We start from the raw sequence: 19,546 nt of genomic DNA on the forward strand, positions 1-19,546 counted from the left end.
GAAGAAATACAGCTACAGGTACTGCTAGCTGCCTTAACGGATACTAATTACAATCGTTGTAAGGATTGATTTGCAAAGAAAATTTCTATTGCCTCAAGGACAAACGTTTGTGCAAATCATATTATTGTGTATGGAGAAATTGGTAACACTTTATGAAATGGTTCATTTACAAATACTTTACTATTTATTAAATTAAATGGTATTATAACAATCCTTTTGCAAGTTAAAATATAGTAACTGTTCTGTTTTTGTATTATTTCTGTGCTATAAAGCAGGCTATTAGATCTTGGTTGCCATCACCTGTTAAGACTATTGTTGGTGCATTTTATAACATGCTGTGCCTTAGACATCTAAGGCACCCACGCCACGCTGAAGGGTATCAGGAAGACAGCTCATTTCAGCACGTCCTCTCCCCTTTCTTGATTTGGACCTGAAATTCTAGAATAGAATAATTTTGAAGTTGCCTGTTTTCTAGTCGACTGTGGCAAATAACACAAATTTGTCTGTGATTGTATGTTTGGCTTCTTAAGCAGAGGTGGTATGTGCCCAGGCCCCATAGGAAGCAGGGATGAATGCTTTGGGGACCAGGTTCAGCTGCCTTTGAAATGCATGGAGTGAGACTTCCCCAGCCGGGAGTGCGTGTGCTCGCAGGAAACCAGTTTGGATTTGTTTCTACAAACCACAGTGAGGCAAAGTATGTGCTGACCCCAGCAGAAGAAGGGATCAGTTTGGTCCCTTGGCTCGTCCAGCACAGCTCAGATAACCAGCGGTGGGTGCCCAGCCCTCACCGGTGGGACCAGAAGGTCCCTAACCCACCTGACAGGAGATCTGATTGCTGCATAGAGGTGGATGAAACTGGATTCACCCCTGGATTTGCCCCTCTCCGGGGAGTAGCTGGGAGATACCTGCAAGTGGGAAGCATCTTGCATCTTCGCCTACCCCTTGGGCTGGTTTGGGCATTGTTGCTGTGTACAAGCCAACTGTAATTCAAAACTACAGGGGCTTTGCTCTGCTCCCGGTTTAGGTCTTCAAGACCCAGTGGGTCAGGAGCTGCTTTCCTCTTTTCTATGGGAGCACTATTTGTATTCCCACGGTGACTGGCTTTGAGTCCAGACTCACCGCTGTCCACTTGATCATGCTTCCAACATGGAAATTGCCCAGTAGTTCCATTCCTATTGTGTATTATACCTGAAGAAATTGGAAGAGGAAGAAGTGATGCCTTACAAAGGGGGGTGGGGGGGGGTGGGGTGAGGTGGCTGTGCTCGCCCTGTGCTGGGCATTGCTGCCCAGGGACAGAAATGGGAGCAGTGGGCACACCTATAGGTAGTCAAGTATGTGTTAGTCCTGCACCAGCTCCATTCTTACTTTGAGAAGAAGTTGACCTTACCTTCTAAAATTCTTGTCTGCTCTGGAAAACAAGCAGATAAGACATCTTTACTGAGCTAGAAATTTCTCTTGAATGTACCCTCTTTAATTTATGTTCTCTCTCACTTCATTGCCTGCAGCAAAACCCATTAATGGTGGCAGTTTGTGACACAACTGAAGGCTTCTCTAATGGGCAGCTCTCCCGCAATTCCATTGCACTCTGGCTTTGGAGGAATTTGCTGGCATTGTGGTGCTCAGCTTCTCCCCCTCCATTTCCCAGGCTCCAGAGACTAATCCTTCCTTCAGCTGGTTTTGCTGCTGCTATGGCAATATTTTCTCCCCCATAGTGGTAATCATGCAATGGTCTCTGAGAACAGCAGGAGAAGCGGTGCCTGTTAGATGCATAAAAGGTAAGATGAACTACATGTCATAAAACTTTTAAAAGTTCCTTTTTTGTGTTTGTGCGGGGGTTATTTTATATGGCTTTTGATATGAAGCTAAAATTGCACATCAAAAAGGATAATGCATCTTTAAGCTGTTACAATGACTTCTAAATTTTTCATTTAATGTCAGTGAGGAAAAAACCCCCTCAGTTGGCTGAGTTACGTTGGTGAGATGGCTGTTTCATTCCATAAAGTGTCTGCAGTGGATTTGAACAGTAGGAAATCCAAGGGTGATAAATAGCTATTTCTAAGTAAATTTCATGCAATTGCCCTTTGGTTAAAGTCTTTCCTCTCAGCACTTTCCTGTGCACATAGCCCAACTAATAATATTCAGGAGCAAGTGCTTTCCAGTGTGACAACTGATTGCACTTTGAAGCAGTAAATGGCTGATTTCATAATTGGTATAATTTTTCACAAGTACCTGAATGTCATATACAGAAAGAATAAGCAACCTGGACTTAATACAGGAGCTTTTTCAATTCTCCTAAAAATCAATAATGTATTAAACCCCTCTAACTGATTAAAATAATGTGAACCCTGAGTAGGTTTTGTGAGGAAGGCAGGTTTCTTCAAGGGTGGCAGATTTATGGCAAAAGGGTTAATACATGGGGAGAATGGGGATACGTTACAGATGGAGTCCGTTTTCCTAATTAAACTTTTATCAAGATTTTCCTGGTTTGAATTGTTTCACTTAGTGCGATGGAAAAGAGCATTTCCTTTAGTGTTCAGGGCAGCACTTGCAGCACTCGTGTGTGACACTGAGAGCAGTGTCCTCACAGAAAAGATTGTGATTATAAGAAGAAATATGGTATCCATTCCAAAAATTGCATGGTGGATCCAGAGCATCCCTCTGCCCTGCGACAGGAGAAGGCACAGCATGGTTTTTCAGAGGCGAGCTCCGCAGGTGCCCGTGCAGTCTCTGTATGGACCACAGCCCAAGTCCAGAGCACGGGACTGCCACCAGCCTGGGGAGGAGGCTGCTGCCAAATTATCCTGGTGTGCAGGGGGCAATATTTTGCCCAGGGGCCTCTTTGCATAGAAAAGTTCAATTAGTGTCACAGTGACGTGAATGTTATTAACAGGGTTACAAAAGGAAGAGCTGGGAGATAAGCAGAAGGTTATTCCCCCCCACCCCCCACCCCAGGATTTTAAGATTTCTTTAAATCCTTTGAGAGTATGGTGGGAAAATGTTTGAAGATCTACTGAGAAAATATTTGTAAAGATAAAGCAAAGACGCAGTCTGTCAGCAGAGGCGTGCAGAGGGCAGGTGAGGGGTGCAGGCACCAGGCACCTGGGTGGGTATATCGGAGGTGCAGCAACACACACGGACTCTCACTGGCAGTGCTGTGTGTGATCAGTATCTGGGGTGTGGGTGTGTGTCAGAGTAGTGGAGCACACATAAATATCTCAGAAGGGAAGATTAAGAAAAAAGATCACTTGTGTTGAAGCCTGGGTGAACTCCTAAAGCTCGTGTAACTGCATCAGTCCCCAAAAGCGTGGGCATCCACCTGCGCCTGACAAGGCAGCACCATGTCCCCTCTCCCTGGGGGAGACACGTCCCCGTTTGCCCCTGTGCTGGCAGTAATGTGCATGCCCACCCAGCTGCCCAGACCTGACACAGCATCCCCTGCCCTCCCCAGGAAGGGTATTCTCCCTCCTGGCGTGGTCACACACAGGTGAATTGAGGAATCTATTTAAACTTTGTTTCTCCAGATTGAGATCAGACATCTTAAACTCCATATTATTCACGTTTGTCTGTTGTTTCTAACTCATTTCGTATTTTCCAGCTGAGGGACTCTGCCAGAAGCACTCTTTGCTGAAGATTAAAACAATTTAGGAAGCAGACACCCAATTCCTTTCTTTGGATAGTAGGCAAATTGGATATCTGTGAGAAGCAAGCAAATTTTATTATCAACAGATAGTTTGCTACTTAACTATCCTTAAGAATCCCCTGGTATTTACAGGCTTTTGTTAGCTGTCCTGAGCCAAAAGGAAAACACAGCGTGCATCCTGCAGAGGTACATTGGCTACCACCACGTTCAGAGGCTCCCTCTGCCCCGTACCCCTGTGGGACTGCCGGCAGCCCGGGAGGGCAGTGTGGGGAACAGATATTTAATGGGAGCAAAGATGCTGGAAAGCTACCTGCTGGAGGGGGAAGAGCCCAAGGTACTCGCATGCATGGCTGCGGCGCTCCATGCAGTGGGGACCAGCCTGGTGAGCTCCCCAGGATCTCTGGCCCCATGTGTGTGGCACTGGTGCCAACAGGGCTGGCTTTTGCATGGGGTCTCAGCCTCTGCTGGGGCTGGCACGGTGTCCTGCCTGCAAGGGGATGGGGACAGCCGGACCTGGGACCCTCTGAGTCATGTACTTGCACGCACTGATGCCGGTTTTAAACTGCAGCTGGCATTGCCGTTACCAAACACCAGCTATTAACACACTAGCAAGATTAGGAAGAAAGGGGAGAGAAGACCTCGAATATCACAGGCCAAAGGGTGGCCGTGAAGCCTTTGTGGTAGCTTTGTTCAGGCTGACTTATGCTCACCAGAAAAGCCTTTTGCTTTGAGTCTGTCAGTGGCATTGCACTGCTGCTCTGCAGTTTGTGCTCTGTGATCTCCTCTGATGTTTGTAATGAGGCCAAGGGACATGTGAAATAGCATTTATGTCATTAGCTGTGGCTCTCATTGATTTGTATCAAAATAGCTGTTTTAAATGTAATTACCACTAATTTGTGAAAATGCGCCATTAGATATGTAAATTCATTGGCTAATGGATGACACGTGGCAGACTCCAGTGGATGGGATGACGTGGGATAACAAAATCGGAGACATTTCTCAGCTTGCTAAGCAGGTTTCTCGGGGCTGGGGTTTGGTATCTGGACACACTGGCCTGTCTCCCTGGCGCCTTTCCCCTGGCTCTTCACACAGGGCATAGGCCACATGGGACCTGGAGCTTTCTTCCCAAGCAAAGGTGCATTTCCCAGTGCATTGGGGTGACGCGGGAAATTCTGCAGGAGTCCTGGAAGACAAAGAGGAGAGCTCAAAATTATACAAGGATCAAAATAAACCCATGGAATCATCCATCAGGATTGCTGTAGTTCTTGACCACATAGTCAATGATTTATTTAATCTTAATATATTCCACAAAGAGTCCCCATATTTCCATAAATATGTCATATCTACCTAATACATAGTAATGAACCTGCTCCAAGGGTAAATAAATAAGATCTAAGCTCAGCAAGCCAATGTTTATCAAAGGGAGATATACAGATATTGAGTCCTTTAAAGTACCATTCTTCATAGCAATCACAACCAAGTTAGGCAATTTATAACATGTCAAGTCAATTAGAAATCCCAGTGGGCTCAGTGTGAGCCCAAGCACAGAGGGGGCGGCTCTGACGAAGCGGGTAGGGCTGTGTGTGCGCAGGCAGGCGTGAGCACGCTGGTGTATGGCTCTTGCACTGATGAGCTTCAAACCCTGCAGGACAGCACCACTGACACTGCAGAGCTATCAGGGAATGTTGTCTAAAAGATTGTGCAGTTTCGAATCAGAGAATTGTTTAGGTTGGAAAAGGCTTTTAAGACATCAAGTCCGACCGTTAACCTAACGCTGCTGAGTCCATCACGGAACCGCGTTCCTCAGTGCCACACCTATGCACCTCCTAAATCACTCCAGAGATGGGGACTCCACCACCTCCCTGGGCAGCCTGTTCCAATGCTTGATAACCCTTTTGGTGAAGACATTTTTCCTAATATCCAATCTAAACCTCCCCTGGCACAACTTGAGGCTGTTTCCTATTGCTTGTTACTGGGGAGCAGAGACTGACCCCTCGTGCCTACAGCCCCTGTCAGGCAGCTGTAGGGAGTGATCAGGTCCCCCCTCAGCCCCCTGTTCTCCCAGCTAAACCACCCTGGTTCCCACAGCTGCTCCCTGTAAGACGTGCTCTAGAACCTTCACCAGCTTCGCTGCTCTTCTTTGGACACACAAAGATTTTTCTACATAGCTGTTTTCATGTAGGTGTTTCATAAGGGGAACTTTTAGGCTTCATGTATAGAAGGATTTACTAATTTTTGTTTCGAGACTTGTTTATTATGAAAACTTGAAATAGTTTCAAACAGAAAATTTCACTTGGACTGTTAATTTTTCTTATTCCATTATTTTGTGGCATTATATGTAGCAGTGTGTAACATGATGTAATATACTAGTCTAAATATTTTTATACAAATACATTGAAAAAAACTAAAAATGTGGGGTGCAAAGGGAAATAACTAGGGTTTTTATATGTTACACCTTTTAAATCTTATTTTCTAGAGCAAAGTATTTCCCATCTGTGTTGCAATTAGTTTGACAAAGTCAATAATAATAGAAGATTCTGATTATGTCAATATGACATGTAATATTATGCACTTCTACTACTATTATGCATATTATGACATGACTTGACATGATATGACAGGTCACATTATGCGTTACTACTGATGTCATAAAATAATGTAAAAGTAATAAAAACAAATTTTGAAATGAAAAAATTTTAAATGAATTAATGATTTTTCCTAAGAGAAATTCCCAAGCAAATCTTTTTCATTTCCATTTTTAAAAAGTTTGTTCTGTTTTCACCCAGAAGGCGAACAGCTTCTGAAGAGTTGACATTTCCCATGAGGCTGGAGCCTTAGGTTTTGATCAGCTCACAAACCCGCAGCTCACAGCTCACAACTCCTCAGTGTTGAGCTCACTCAGGATCCACATGTGCATCATCCGTGACCCTGGCACATGGCAGCACATCCATGCTTCTGCACACACACCATGTTCCCATGCCATGCCCTGGGCTCCCACGAGCTGGAGGGCAGGGTGGTGTGTGCTAACGTGTCCATATTGGAGGACTGTGGCCCCAGTGCATCATTTTGCACAGGAAAGTGCCAGTCCTGCTAGTCCCAAAGCAACAGATGTAAAAGATATTCACAGTGCATCAAAAGCACAGTGAAAGAAAATACACATTTTTTTGCTTTGTAAATTAAAGCATCTCATTCTTTCAGTCACAGGAGCTGGGATGTTAGGGGAGAAGCTGGTGTATGGTCCCTGTTCTCTGGGGGTGCAGTTCCTGCCTCTTTGGGTACCTCTGCCTGGTGCCTCCCAGCTCTGCTGTCACCTGCTCTGGGCATTCATGGAGGAGGTGAGTTACTCCACTTTCCCCTCTCAGGTAAAAAATTTTTTCTTCATTCTCTGCTTTGCTGCCTGCTCATTGCTTTGCCCTCACCCCCAGTAGTCAGGTTTTGTGTTGGCTTTTAAAACTTCTCAGGAGGAGCCTGTGGAGAGCACAGAAAACCCTGGAGAACAGGGACGTGTCCTGGCAGACAAGGTAGCGCAGGTGATGAAGGCACTGCCTGACATCAGACTGGCACGTGTTTTACTTGTGTGAAGTATACAGTGTGCTGATCCTAATTTATATTCATTTTTACGGGGATACAATGATAATTCTCACTTCCCAGAGACACAAAACAGTTTGAAAAACATTTATAACATGTCACTGGTGAGCTGGATGCTTACAAGCCTGAATCTATCCTGTGCTCGTGTCCAATGTAGCTGCAAAGGTGTAGATTCCCTGTGCAAATCATTAAGAAAAAATGGCACTTGCTGGCAGGCAGATAGGAGTTTCAGTGGCCTGGAGACCAAAGCAGGAATCAGACACAGGCACCAGGGGCCACAGACTGTGCTCGCTGTTCTCCTGCCTGTGAACCAGTCAGATAATACAACGGCTGGGATTAGGATTCATTTTTAATGAAAAACTTTTTGCAACAATCCTACAGCAGCCCCAAATGGTGGCAGATAAGAGGACTGCCAGGTGGAAGATCTCCTCTTGTCTCAGCTGCTTCACAAGTTCCTCTGTAAGGGAAGCCCCCCGTGATGGCTGCGAGGTGCAGTGGTGATGGGGTGGTGGGGAGGGATGCTGGTGGACAGGGGTGAGGGCTGGCAGCCAGCAGCAGCTGCAGAGGAGCAGTCTCAGTGCTGGCAAACAGCATGAGGATGAGGTTGAAGAAGTGTGAGCACGAGTGTGGTGAGGACCCCCTGACCGCACAAGTGCCAGAGGACAGGGCAGGGCAGCCCAGCGCCTCTGGCCCTCTGCCTGCTGCGGTCCTGCACCTGGGCTGGCACCCACGGGGTCAAGACAGAGGCTGAGATGGTGCTTTTGGCACCTTAAAAAAAGAGCATCCCTGCCACTGCCTCCCAGGCGGCCATGAAGGACCCATGCCCTGCCCCTCCAGCCTGGAGGGGGCTGGGGGCTGGGAGACCTGGCCTGTGGGACTCTTCGGTGCCCCTTCCATCACCGCACAGCAGACAGCCGCAGCTGCCGGGCCCGTGGCACTGTGCCCCTGGCTCCCTTGGGCGCTGGGCGAGCTTGATGCCGGCCGGCCCTGCTGCACACTGCTGGCATGGCCCAGGCTGTGGCACTGCCAGCTGTGCCACACTCCAGCGTGTTGTGTGGCTTCATGACAGCTGGGTGCCAGGGACCAGTGCCTCGGCCCCTGTCCCAGCCCCAGGAGGATTGCGCGGTGTGGAGGAGCCACACGAGTGTGTGCCTCTAGAGCCCCTTTCCCAGGGGCCTCCAGCCTGCAGGTCCCCGTGGTGGTGCCAGCCGAGCATGGTGCCCGTGCTTTCCCACCCCCGGCCAGTGAAGCCAGCAGAGGGGCTGGGCCCAGGCCAGAGCCACCTCCTGACCTGAATTTCCAGCCAGCGTGGGACCTGCTGCCCAAAGCCTCCCTCCCCAGGCTGACACTCCCCAGGGGTTCCTGCTCCACTGCAGCAGAGTCCTATCCTCGCTGCCGAACAATTGCTCCTTCACCTTGCAGTGAAATTCACACTGCAGCATCGTCCCCTCATCCTCATGTCCCAGCAGCACTGCTCCTGCCTTGCAAGTGCTGCAGTAGCCGCGTGAGGTGCACCCTGCACATCATTTACTGGGGCTCCTCTCTGCTGCCATCGCTCCTCTGCTGAAGCCACCATGGGACCATGCAGGTGGCAGTGTGCTGCTGCTCTGGGGTGAATTGCATCTCTGACAAGAGCTGCCTCTCCTTGCAACCCTGCTCCTCCCGCAGAGCCTGCACCAGCCCACCGCCATGCAGTGTGGGTCACCTACACACCCATGGCCCTGGTCGCCCTGCTTGCAGTGGGGCTGGCTCCACTTTGGAGTTGTCACAGGGTGGCAGAGAGGCTCCATGTCTCCAAGGCCTGTGCAAGGGGATGGAGGCTGTGTCCCCTGCAAGGGGACGTGCCAGCTGGTGGCTGCCAGCCCCGTGGGATGTTCCCTGCCTGGCCACCGTGGTGGGAGAGCCCTGCAGAGCCTGTCCTCCCTGTCACAATGTGCCTTGCTGGGGGCTCTGTCCTCTGTGCTTGGGATGGGCAGTGCTGCTGACAACTCTTCCCAGGCACGAGAGACCCTGGCGATACAAGAAAGGTCATTCAGGGACCACAACAGTGTCGTCTTCAAATGGAAATGTAATTTTTTTATTTTTCAGTGCTGATAGAGTGCTCAGAATAAAGGTAGCTGATGGCTGGGAGAGCTTCAGCTCGGACAGCCTCCAGCCTCTTCTCCCAGCCCTTGCCTGTGCACAATGTGGCACAGAGCCCCTCTGAGCTGCCATCCTCCCCCTTGGTGGCTGTGGGACTGCTGCCCGTCCCCTCCTCGCAGGAGCAGTGGCTGTTAGTGAGGGGCTGCGTGATCCCTACCCGTGGTGCCTGTCAGAGGGGACCCAGAAGCATGCGGCTCGGTGGGCACCTGAGTGCTGGGAGCCGTGCGAGGACTGCCCCTCACCAGCCCTTCCACCTCCCCTGGACTGCAGGAGGGAGGGGGCCTGGGGGTCCCCCGAGCCCTGGGAGCGGGGGCTGGGTCTCAGCTGTCTTGCCAGGATGCCCCCTCTGCTGCCTGGACCTGCTGCCTCCCTGCCTGCTCCGGCACCGGGCGCTGCTCTGGGCAAGCGATGCCGTCTCAGAGTGGAAGTTATCTCGTGTTACAGACTCGTGTTGGGTGTCGCTTCCATCTCCATGAAAGCAAATGAAAGGGTTTTGATCCAAATTGCATTTCCTCTCGTAGTCTGGAGTATGACGGCACATTAAAGCCTATAATATTCCACTGCTGCTCTTTTGCATGATTTTTTAATTAAAAAACTATGGAGTAAACAAACATTCTGCTCTGGAGTAGCCCTGCAGAGACCCATCCGTAGGCACATTTACATCTCTACACTTTTTCAAGAAAGTTTATATCTTAACAACAACAAAAAAAAATAATATCACCCACCCAAACAGTTAGTATTGGATAAAAGTTTGAAGTGAAAGGCAGCTGGCAACCTTCTCCAGCCCGTGAAATGATATTAACATTTTATTATTCTAAGGTGAGCTTTTTGAAACGGAATTTTAAATGTTACCCTGCTGTTCCAGAACACAAAAACCTTTAATTTTATGCAAATGAACAGCGAGGAGCTGAGCGCTTAATGTAAACGAACACTTTCTTTGTAGGAGAGGTTGGAAGAGAAAAAAAAAAATTCCCAGGGATTCTTTAATTGCTGTCTGAAATTATGTAAATCCCACTGCTAGGCAGAACGCAATTATCCCGTGCCCCTCTCTGCCAGCATTGCTAATGTCTAACAAAATATCGGTGGGTGACATTTAGTCGAGGTAATGCAAATGAGAATTAATTTTTTTCCAAGACAAAGGGCAGCTAAAAGATCACCTCATTCATACACCGCGGAGGGGGGCAGAGCCAGAGGGCTCTGCCGGGAAGGCGGCGCCAGAGGCAGGCGAGGGCACCAAAAAGTTGGGCTGGTGGCACTTGGGGACAGCTGGGCCCAGGCCAGAGCCTAGAAGTCCTTCTTTATCTTTTTATTTTTCAAAGGAATGAAACCCGGGGAGGTGGGGGCAGGTTGTTTGTTTGTTTTTCTTTTTAATTCATGGTCATTCTGACACGGGGGCAGGATGGGAAACGTGATTGAAACCCCCTAATCGCTCTGCCTGGTGTCGGGTAAAGGCAGCATGTGATTTATCACCTACTTGTGCTGATAACTAGCAATAATTCTATTAAATATTCAGAGTGAGGCTTTTGCAACACAATTATCAAATGGGATTTGTTAGCACAGAAATGCTTCACGAGCACAAAAAGGTGCTGCAGGTATGGGGAAGGGGCTGCTTTTTAAAGGGCTTCCCTTGCCCCCACTTTGACTGAGGCTGGGGTCACCTCCACACTTGCAAGGTGGGGGGACGGTTCCCTTTTTTGTAACATAAATCAGAGAAGTCATACAGGGATTTTCCTTCTTCTCTCTTTTTGTTTTCCTTTTTGTTTTTTTATTTTTGGTTCTTGCGTTTCACAGCTACCCTTGCTTCCAAGGCTGCATCTAAGAGCTTGTGACTCTGCTTACCTTTTGAAAGAGAAAAGGAAACCCCAGAGGGAGCTGGTGCAAGGCAGGGGCAGGTCTGTGTGAAGAGTGATGAAGTATATGGATGCTCAGAAGGCTCCGGATCAGGGTAAGAAGTGCTCGTGGAATTATCCTTTGAAATGTACACTCTCTGCAGGGAGGCCCCGGGGATCATCCTTGCTGGAGGAGATGGGCTGAGTTGCACCATCTGCTTGGGATTTAGGACAGGCAGAGCTGTGAAAATATGAATTAAAAATACAGAGTATCAGGAAATAATTTCCTCTTGGCCTGTCTTTTTGAGATTATACCAGGCAAAGCTGGATGGTTGGTGCCACCGGCGTGCTGCAGCATTCCCCATGATGGGGCTGGGTTGCTGGTGGCTGGCAGGGACCCCCAGTCCCCCAGGGCTGCACCGCAGGCTCTGCCACCCGGCACCAGCCCCACCTGAGCATGGCTGCTCTGGCAAAGCTCAGACACCTCCCCTTTTTTTTATCCAGTTCCTGCCACATCAGCTCCCCATCATAGTCTTGTTAACACAGCATGAGAGGGGCCGATGCCCAGGAGGAGCCCCCGGATCTGGCAGGCTCCCCCTGGGCAAGCGTCACCAGCAACCTGCAACTAGCTCCATGGTCCTATTCATAAATGTAGGATCCCCAGTGCCGAAAAAGGAATGGATGTATCATTCATCTGTTTCTCATTGCATTTTCTTCCTTTGAGTTGTTGAAGCTAGTGCATTGAGAAATGCATTCCCCTGATGCCCGCACCATGACCACCAGCCCGCCCAGACTCTCTCCCAGCTGTGCTTGGCACCCACCGGGCTGCACACTGGTGCAGTCCTGCCATGCTGGTATTGAGCAAGGGGGATGGAGGGGGGGCAGGAGGCGTGAAGTTGGGGTGATGCAACTGCAGGCAGAAGCTGTCCCTTGCCTGCAGGACACCGCTGCTGTACAAAGACTGTCCTTGTCCTCCTAAAATTTATAATCTTTATAATCTAAGATTTAGACTCTTCAAAGCTTTATGCCTGTCTTTAACCTGTAGCACATGCATAGTCTCAATGGGATTTCTCATCTGCTAAGAGTTAAGCACGTACATAAATCTTTGCAGGCTGGGGGCCTAAGGCATTCCCATGCACACATGCACACACATTCCTGCGCACACGCGTAATGGAACAACCGCCATGCAAGCTCACTCGTGGAGCCATCTGTGTCAGAGCGGGGAGGCACGCAGAATCCTCGACGCTTGTGCCAACCTCCCGAGCATTTCTCAAGCATTTTGGATGCTGGGGGGATGTTGAACTTCTGACACCACCTTTAGCAAATTCCTTCTGTGTCTGCATCTCCGGGAAGCAGGGGGGGGATGTTAGCAGGCAGTAATTGTGCCAGAGGTGAGCACAAGCAGGGAGCAGTCATGCACAGTCACAGACAGCATTTGGGTCAGACTGGGAACAGAAAATAGCTCAGTAAAGCACTGGCATGCCAGGTACTTGGCATGAAAAAGAAAGCATGTTGAAGGCTCGCTGTGCGGTGAGTCTTTCCCTGCCTCCCTCCACCAGGCTGCTCACTCACAGACATGGCCAGGGCAACGTGCACAGGACCCGGGGCTGCTCTGCACAGGTGCTCCAGCACAACTTGTCTAGTGCAGCCTCCTGTGCTCAAATGCTGTCGTGAAGATTTGTTACCAGGTTCCATCACATCAGCTTCATTTTCACTGATGTAAGCTGTTCCAACATGATCCAGAGTCAAACTGGTGTAAGATACCAGGGCAGATTTTTCATGAACTGGCAGAACTGATGAAATGCCATGCCAACCACTCTAAGTCCTTCCAGTATATGGGGTTTGTGAAGTGTTTCTCCAGCTGTTTGTATTTAGCAGTATAGCATTTGCAGCGGTCTGGTCTATGAGACTTCACTGTATGAACCTCCAAGCTTTAATTTCCATGCAGTAGTTTTTGCCATCAAATGACAAAAAAAAAAAAAAAAAAGAAAGAATAAATTCACATTTAAAACATCCCCATTAAACACTTTTTTTTGCCCTCATGTAATGTTGTTTTAAGTCAGACAATCTAGTGTTTGCAATGTGAGTGGATAAGGCCTCTTTAATTTGGGGTTAAAGTATCCAGGCAAACTCATCAGGTGAGAAGCGGCATTTCATAAATATTTTGTGTTCTGCAGCGTTCACTTTATTAAAGAAAAAATTGCATTAGTTTCCCTAAAACATCATATGCCCACTACACGAAGTTATGGCCGTTAGACAGCAACCCTGGGCAGTGGCAGGCAGCAGCGCACACAGCGGTGCTCAGGCTTGCCCCCGCACTGCACGGCTGCCTGCGCCCGCAGTGGCTCGGGTCAACTGCTATTTGTCAAAAGCATCCGTGGCTGTGGCCCCAGGCAAAGTGCTGATCACAGCACAGCACCCTCTGAACTGACCCAGGCATTTAGCCTTTTCTGAGAAATATTTACGGAAAGGTCAGCAAATGCTTTGTGACAAGATGCTAGCACATCCCTAACCCGCTCCTTTCTCACTCCCTACCTCGCCCCACGTGCCAGCCACAGAACAAACCAGGACCGGACGCCGACATTCCTTCCTTTGCATCACACAAACGCTGCTGCGAGCCCCCCACGCCTGCGCGGGCAGGGATGTGTTTCTGTCTGTAACCCCATCTGTTTCCAGAGGATGCTTTTGCATCAGCCAAATGATTTTCCATGTGCCCCCACAACACTGGGGTTGTGTTGCGTGAAGAAAAGCCCTTCTCACTATGCTCAGCTTGTCCTAGCAGCAGCCTCTGCTGCCCTAGTCCCCATGCCTGCTTCATCAGCACCTCTCAGGGTCAAGATTTGGGAGCTATGATTGAAAAGGAATGAACAGGACCTGTTACTGCAAAATGCTGGCAAAGAGGAGGATGCTGCATCAGGGTTACAAGCAGGATGGCTCCGTGCACTGCACCGTGGCAGCACCAGCTGCCTTTTCCTGATTGCACCAGGTACCCCGGGCTCTGGAGCCAACTGCACTTCCCCATCCTATTGCCAATGATTTCTTCCATCAAACATGCTTTTGCTGTGCTCACTGCCACTGTGTCCAGGCAACTTCAGCTACTGGGCCCTTGCTGACCTATCTGCTGGCTCCATCTTTGCTTCTCCATCCCACAGTCAGCAGCATTAGCTGCCCATCCTGGCAGCAGCCAGTTACTGCCCATGGTGAGGCAGGCAGACAGACAGACAGAGCAGCAGCAGGAACCAATCACTCTAAACAGATTTATCAGCTAGAAAGTTCCTTGCAAGAAAATAGAGCAGTGAGGGGCACACGGTCCTGAGGACGAAACAGGCTTACCATCCCTGAGCCCTCCCTGCCCTGAAATGGCCCGGGTTTCTAAGCAGATCAGAGTAAAAACCTCCTGTAGCTGGGTAATTCTGCCTCTTCCCGATAAGCCGGTAACCCCATTAATAGAGAGTCTGGCATGGAGGGAGCTGTGCTGGGAAAGCGCTGCACCTCAACATACACAGCAGATTAAAAAGGACTTAATCACAGTGCAGCCACAAAGTGCACTACATTGCATTATTCCTCTGAAATAAAATTTTATATACAGCCTATCTGAGAGCAGCACAAAATAAATACTTTTAAAATCTATGATTACTGTAGGTTTTTTTTTTTTTATTTTATATTGGTGGCTGAGTTCTGCTCTTGCTCCAAAGGATTAGAGGGATAATTCCATTACAATTTAGTAACAAGATTAAAAGAGCCAGTTATCCATTTATGGGGGTCTATGGAAACAAGCAGTGGCTTCTGGAGGTCTCAGACCCTGGGTAGGTGTATCACTCACATCACAGACACATCCAAATCAGGTTAAGGCACAGGCAGGACATGCCCGAGGTGAAAAGGTCTCTGGGGCCACCCATCCCAGCTTTACCTTGAGAAATGTTCAGGAGCTCGCAGGGCAAAAGGATGCAGACAGGGAGACTTTCTAGTGTGAGAATGGTCATGGACCGGAGGAGAAAGGAAGGGAGAGCAAGAAGGAGCGCTCTAGAAATAAAGCCATTCAGGCAGCTCTCCCAGGAAAGAAGCGCCAGTGCCACAAACGTCAGTGCTGAGATGTTTCCCACAACCACTGACACGAGGGTCCCCAGGGCAGGAGGAGCCATCTCTAGCATAAGAGGTGGAAGAGACCCAGCACCAACCCACGGGGAGGTTCCTCTCAGGGCCAGAGTGCATCCCCAAGAGAAAAAGGGTAGCGGGGTGCAGGGGTGGCTGTGACAGAGATTGCCAGATCCTTTCAGCCGTGCAGAGCATGTGAGAAATACCCATCAGTCAGACACCTGGAGAGTGCCAAGATTTGGTATGCCAGGATCTTGACATCTTTCCTATCTCCACAGCTGGAAGAGGAATTTATGACACCTTCTATAGCAAATTTAGTTTCTTCCTATTTAGAAGCAAATTCCTGAATTCTTGAACATTTTTTTCCTCCAAGTTCTCTGTGATTTTCTGCATTGATAAAGCCTTGGCTCTGCAGGACAGGAAGGCTTTAGGTCAGCAGTAGGAATTCCCAGTGGGTGTTGAGTTATGTAGGATGCATTGTTTATTACTCATTCCTCCTACCTCACACAAGGACACAGCATTATAATCATGCATTTGAACGTCAGCTTCACACTGATGATCTGTTACGCAGTTACAAGGATATTTGAGCATTTGGGTTTAAAAAGCACTTTTCAGGAGCATTACTAAACTTCACTTGCAAGTATATTGGCTGAAAATGACCGCGGCAGAAGATGCAAACACAGGTCATGTGAAGGAAGGGAGTTATTTAGCTGTTCTAATGAGTACATGTGGGAAAGCATTTGCAGCACTGGTCCAGCTCTGCCCCATGGATTGGAAATCTCACTGTCGGAAACTCCCTTGCACAGAAATAATGTACCTGTCAAGCTACATAGGTGGGACTGGCATGAAACATTCAGGGTTAGAAACTAGCCATCACTGGCATTCTTCTGTGTATGCTCTATACTGATTAACGGATTAATTGATATTTAATTGATTGCACTGTCAGAGCAGGACTTTAGCATGTGCTGATTGTCTCGCTGACTGTTACTAACAAGTCTGAAGAGCATTTAGTATAAATCCATAGGAACTGTGCATGCAAAAGGTACAGAAACTGCTTCGGTGGCCACAAAGACCTGAGTTCATGGAGCACAGTCAGTGAGCAATGTAATCTTTCACCCACAGAAAGGTCTTTCTCCTTGGTTTTAAAATAATTGTTCAGAGAAATTTAAATTTAGCTGATTAGGTGGAGAGAGACGTGCCCTCAGTGTGACTCCCCCAGCAACATGCCATGCTCTGCTCTCTGCCTGGAAAGCTCCTCTGCAGCGTTTGTGCCAACTTTGCACAGCCCTGTTTTGTCCCGGGCAGGGGGAATAGCCAAGTGCCTCCACTGGGGGCGACTGATGCAGACCGAGTGTCTGTCCCCATGCCACGCAGAGCAGTGGCCCAGTGCGAAGAGGCAGGTTTGGAGGAGCAGCCAGGACCCATCCTGGGGTTCTGCCTTCCCCTTGGCCTCGAGCAGGGTGGGCAGGATGCAGCCCGCATGCCTGGGGCGCGGGCACCGTCCCCTGATGAATGGTCCTGTGCATGTATAGCACTTCTTTTGCTGTTTGTCAAGAGCTTCTTTAAAGGCCTCTCACTCTGCAGAGTTACAGCCTATAGCAATCTGTCCTTTTCTCTTCAAACAAACCCTTTATAGGCTTGTTCTTGTGAAATTTATGGGTTGTTGGGTGAAACATTAGGAAACATTACATCAAAAATGTAGAATGCTTTTCCCAGCCTGAACCAAGGTCTGTGGCAAGTGCTGGCTGCTGAGATATGGCTCTGACAAGCCTTTTCTTCACAGTGACCAGGACTCCTAAGTAATAACAGCTAGCACCGGCAGCCCCTCCACCAGGACGGGGGATCATTCACCTGTGTGCCCCTTCCACCAGTGCCGGTGAGGGACCGGATTATCCCATCGGAATGTAAAGATGCAGAACACACCATGGACCTGCCTGGTTTTTAAAAGGTGCAGACGCAGATGTGCTGGTGAGTTCCCCGAGGGAACAAAGCTGGCTGCAGAGTGGCTTGAAATGAAGCACAAGAATTTGAAAGGATCAATAGGTTTTTGGAAGAGCCACCAGACAATTGTAACAACGTTGTCTTGCTGTATTAGTTTAATGTCCACTTGAATCACTGACCTTAAGGTCTGAAAAGGACTAAATCTAGAAACAGATTATTTTTTCCATGCAATATGACAGAGGGGCTGTGGTCACTTCCAAATGCAATTTTACGTTCTCTTATGGAAATGAGTTGTTCCTTGGCTACTTTAAACATAGAAACCAATATATGTTTGTCTTGAAAGGGGCTAGACCTCAGTGGTGGTGAAGCCATTGTGTGCCGCAGCAGCGGCAGGAGCGGCAGCGCCGAACCAATGCTACCCCCTGGTGACCGGAGCTGACGAGCCGCGCTGCTCCGCGCTGCTCCGCGCTGCTCCGCGGGGACCCGGAGAGGCTGGAGCACTGGCAGAGCAAGGTCTGTTAGCCTTGCCCTGGGCTTCTCATCGCAGCAACAAATAGATTCGTTTTATCCAGCATTCCCAGTTATTCTGCAAGTGTAAAGACGCGGGACACATCATGGACCGGTCTGGTTTTTAAAAGATGCTGGTGTATGTGTGCAGACGACCCCCCTGAGTTCCCTGAGGGGACAGAGCTGGCTGGAGCAATTTCTGTCATAGAGTCATAGAATCATTTAGATTGGAAAATACCTGTCCAACCGTTAACCCAGCACTGCCAAGCCCACCACTAAACCATGTCCCTAAGCACCACATCTACACATTACTTAAACACCTCCTGTGCTTCATCCTGCAGCAGTACAAAAGGAAATAGAGAGATAGACTGGGACCCTTGCACCTCACAGGGCTGGGGTGGAGGGCATGGGCAGAAGTAGGAGTGCTGGTAGGGACTGGCCAGGGGCACCTCAGGGTGCACAAGCGCCCAGCCAACACAGGGAGTTGGTGCTGGGGCGCAGCCAAGCTTGGGCAGGGGGGGCTGCACAGCTCATCTGGCAGGCAGAGCGGCTCTGCCACCCCAGAAGTCCTGGGCACCCTGGCAAACCCTGCTGTGAAACTTCTTACAGGAGTTAATGGGACTTCACCCTGGACAGAGCTGCAGCAAACCTGCAACCTGGTCTGGTGTGCCATGCAGCCTGGATCTCACATCTCTCTGTGTTATACTGCTCACTCTTTGCATCTTGCTAATGAAAAGCATGGATGTAATTTCAATTAAAGATAATTACATATTTAAACTTAACATTAAATTCTGCACTAAAACAAAATTACATGAAATCTCAGTGTGCAGCCGTGCTGCAAGGCAGCATGTGAGGCGAGCGGAGGAAGGAAATGCTATTATGCAAACCCAGCTGATCCTTTCCACACGTATCTCCTGCCTGCACAATGCTTCCCTGTCCAGCAAGTTAAATCTAATCTGTTCCCACACACCATCTTCAGAGTGATCCCTCTCACTCAGTTTTGCTGGGCAGGCCCTGCAGCCACTCAGCCGTAGCCATTACCGCACTGTACAACGCAGACAAAATAATTAAATACCCCATGAGCGAGCGAGACCATCCATCAGCAGGGTTATGAATGGGGCTGTGGTGGGATTTGCCATTCCTAGCAGCATCTACTACCTTGGCCAAGCAGCCAGGTCCCAGCGGCCTCTTGCATCCATGGGAAGAGGCTGAGAGATGCTGCTGTTGAATAATATCAGGTGTTAACCTGGGCTCAGCATCCTGAGTAAAGCTGGGGATGTGTTTTGAATTGGCGATGAAAAGCGCAGTTTCTAGACTATTGAATTTTTTTGTGAAATTGAACAAATTTGTTAGCCTCAAAAGCAGTTTTCTGAAAATTGAAAACTTTTTTGATTATTCTTTACTATTTCGCCCTCCGAAAATCCCAAACACAACATTTAATTCTTCCAAAAGCAAATGCTTTTATTTTCTATCCCCAAACACACTGAAAATTACTGGTTTGAGATAGAATAAATTGCTTTTTACTCTCCTACCTCCCTTTTCGACCAGTAAATTAAAAAAAAAAAACCAAACCACCACAATTATTTGCCCAAGTCTGTGGCTGGGTTCAAGCACCAGGCTGGCACAGCACAGGATCGAGCCAAGTTACTGCCAGTCCACCCAGCCATGAGCTTTATCCCCCTGCCCTGCAGCCCACAGGACTTGTGAAGTGCTGCGAGACCTTCATGGCAAGGGGACAGCACTCACCTGTCAGTGGCTCAGCTTGGAGGCCATGCAGGGATACTTTTTTCCTAGCTTTATATAT

The 19,546-nt window shown here is 48.8% G+C and overlaps 1 long non-coding RNA gene across 1 annotated transcript; it reads left to right on the plus strand.

Moving 5' to 3' along the window:
• The first annotated feature begins 1,602 nt into the window (after positions 1–1,602).
• Positions 1,603–11,401, plus strand: LOC121093391. Its single transcript, XR_005829566.1, has 3 exons — positions 1,603–1,775; positions 6,839–6,975; positions 11,162–11,401. It is a non-coding gene; the product is annotated as an uncharacterized LOC121093391 (long non-coding RNA).
• The last annotated feature ends 8,145 nt before the right edge of the window (positions 11,402–19,546 follow it).

This window comes from Falco naumanni, chromosome 9 (genome assembly GCF_017639655.2).
Source record: "Falco naumanni isolate bFalNau1 chromosome 9, bFalNau1.pat, whole genome shotgun sequence".
NCBI classification, from domain to species: domain Eukaryota; kingdom Metazoa; phylum Chordata; class Aves; order Falconiformes; family Falconidae; genus Falco; species Falco naumanni.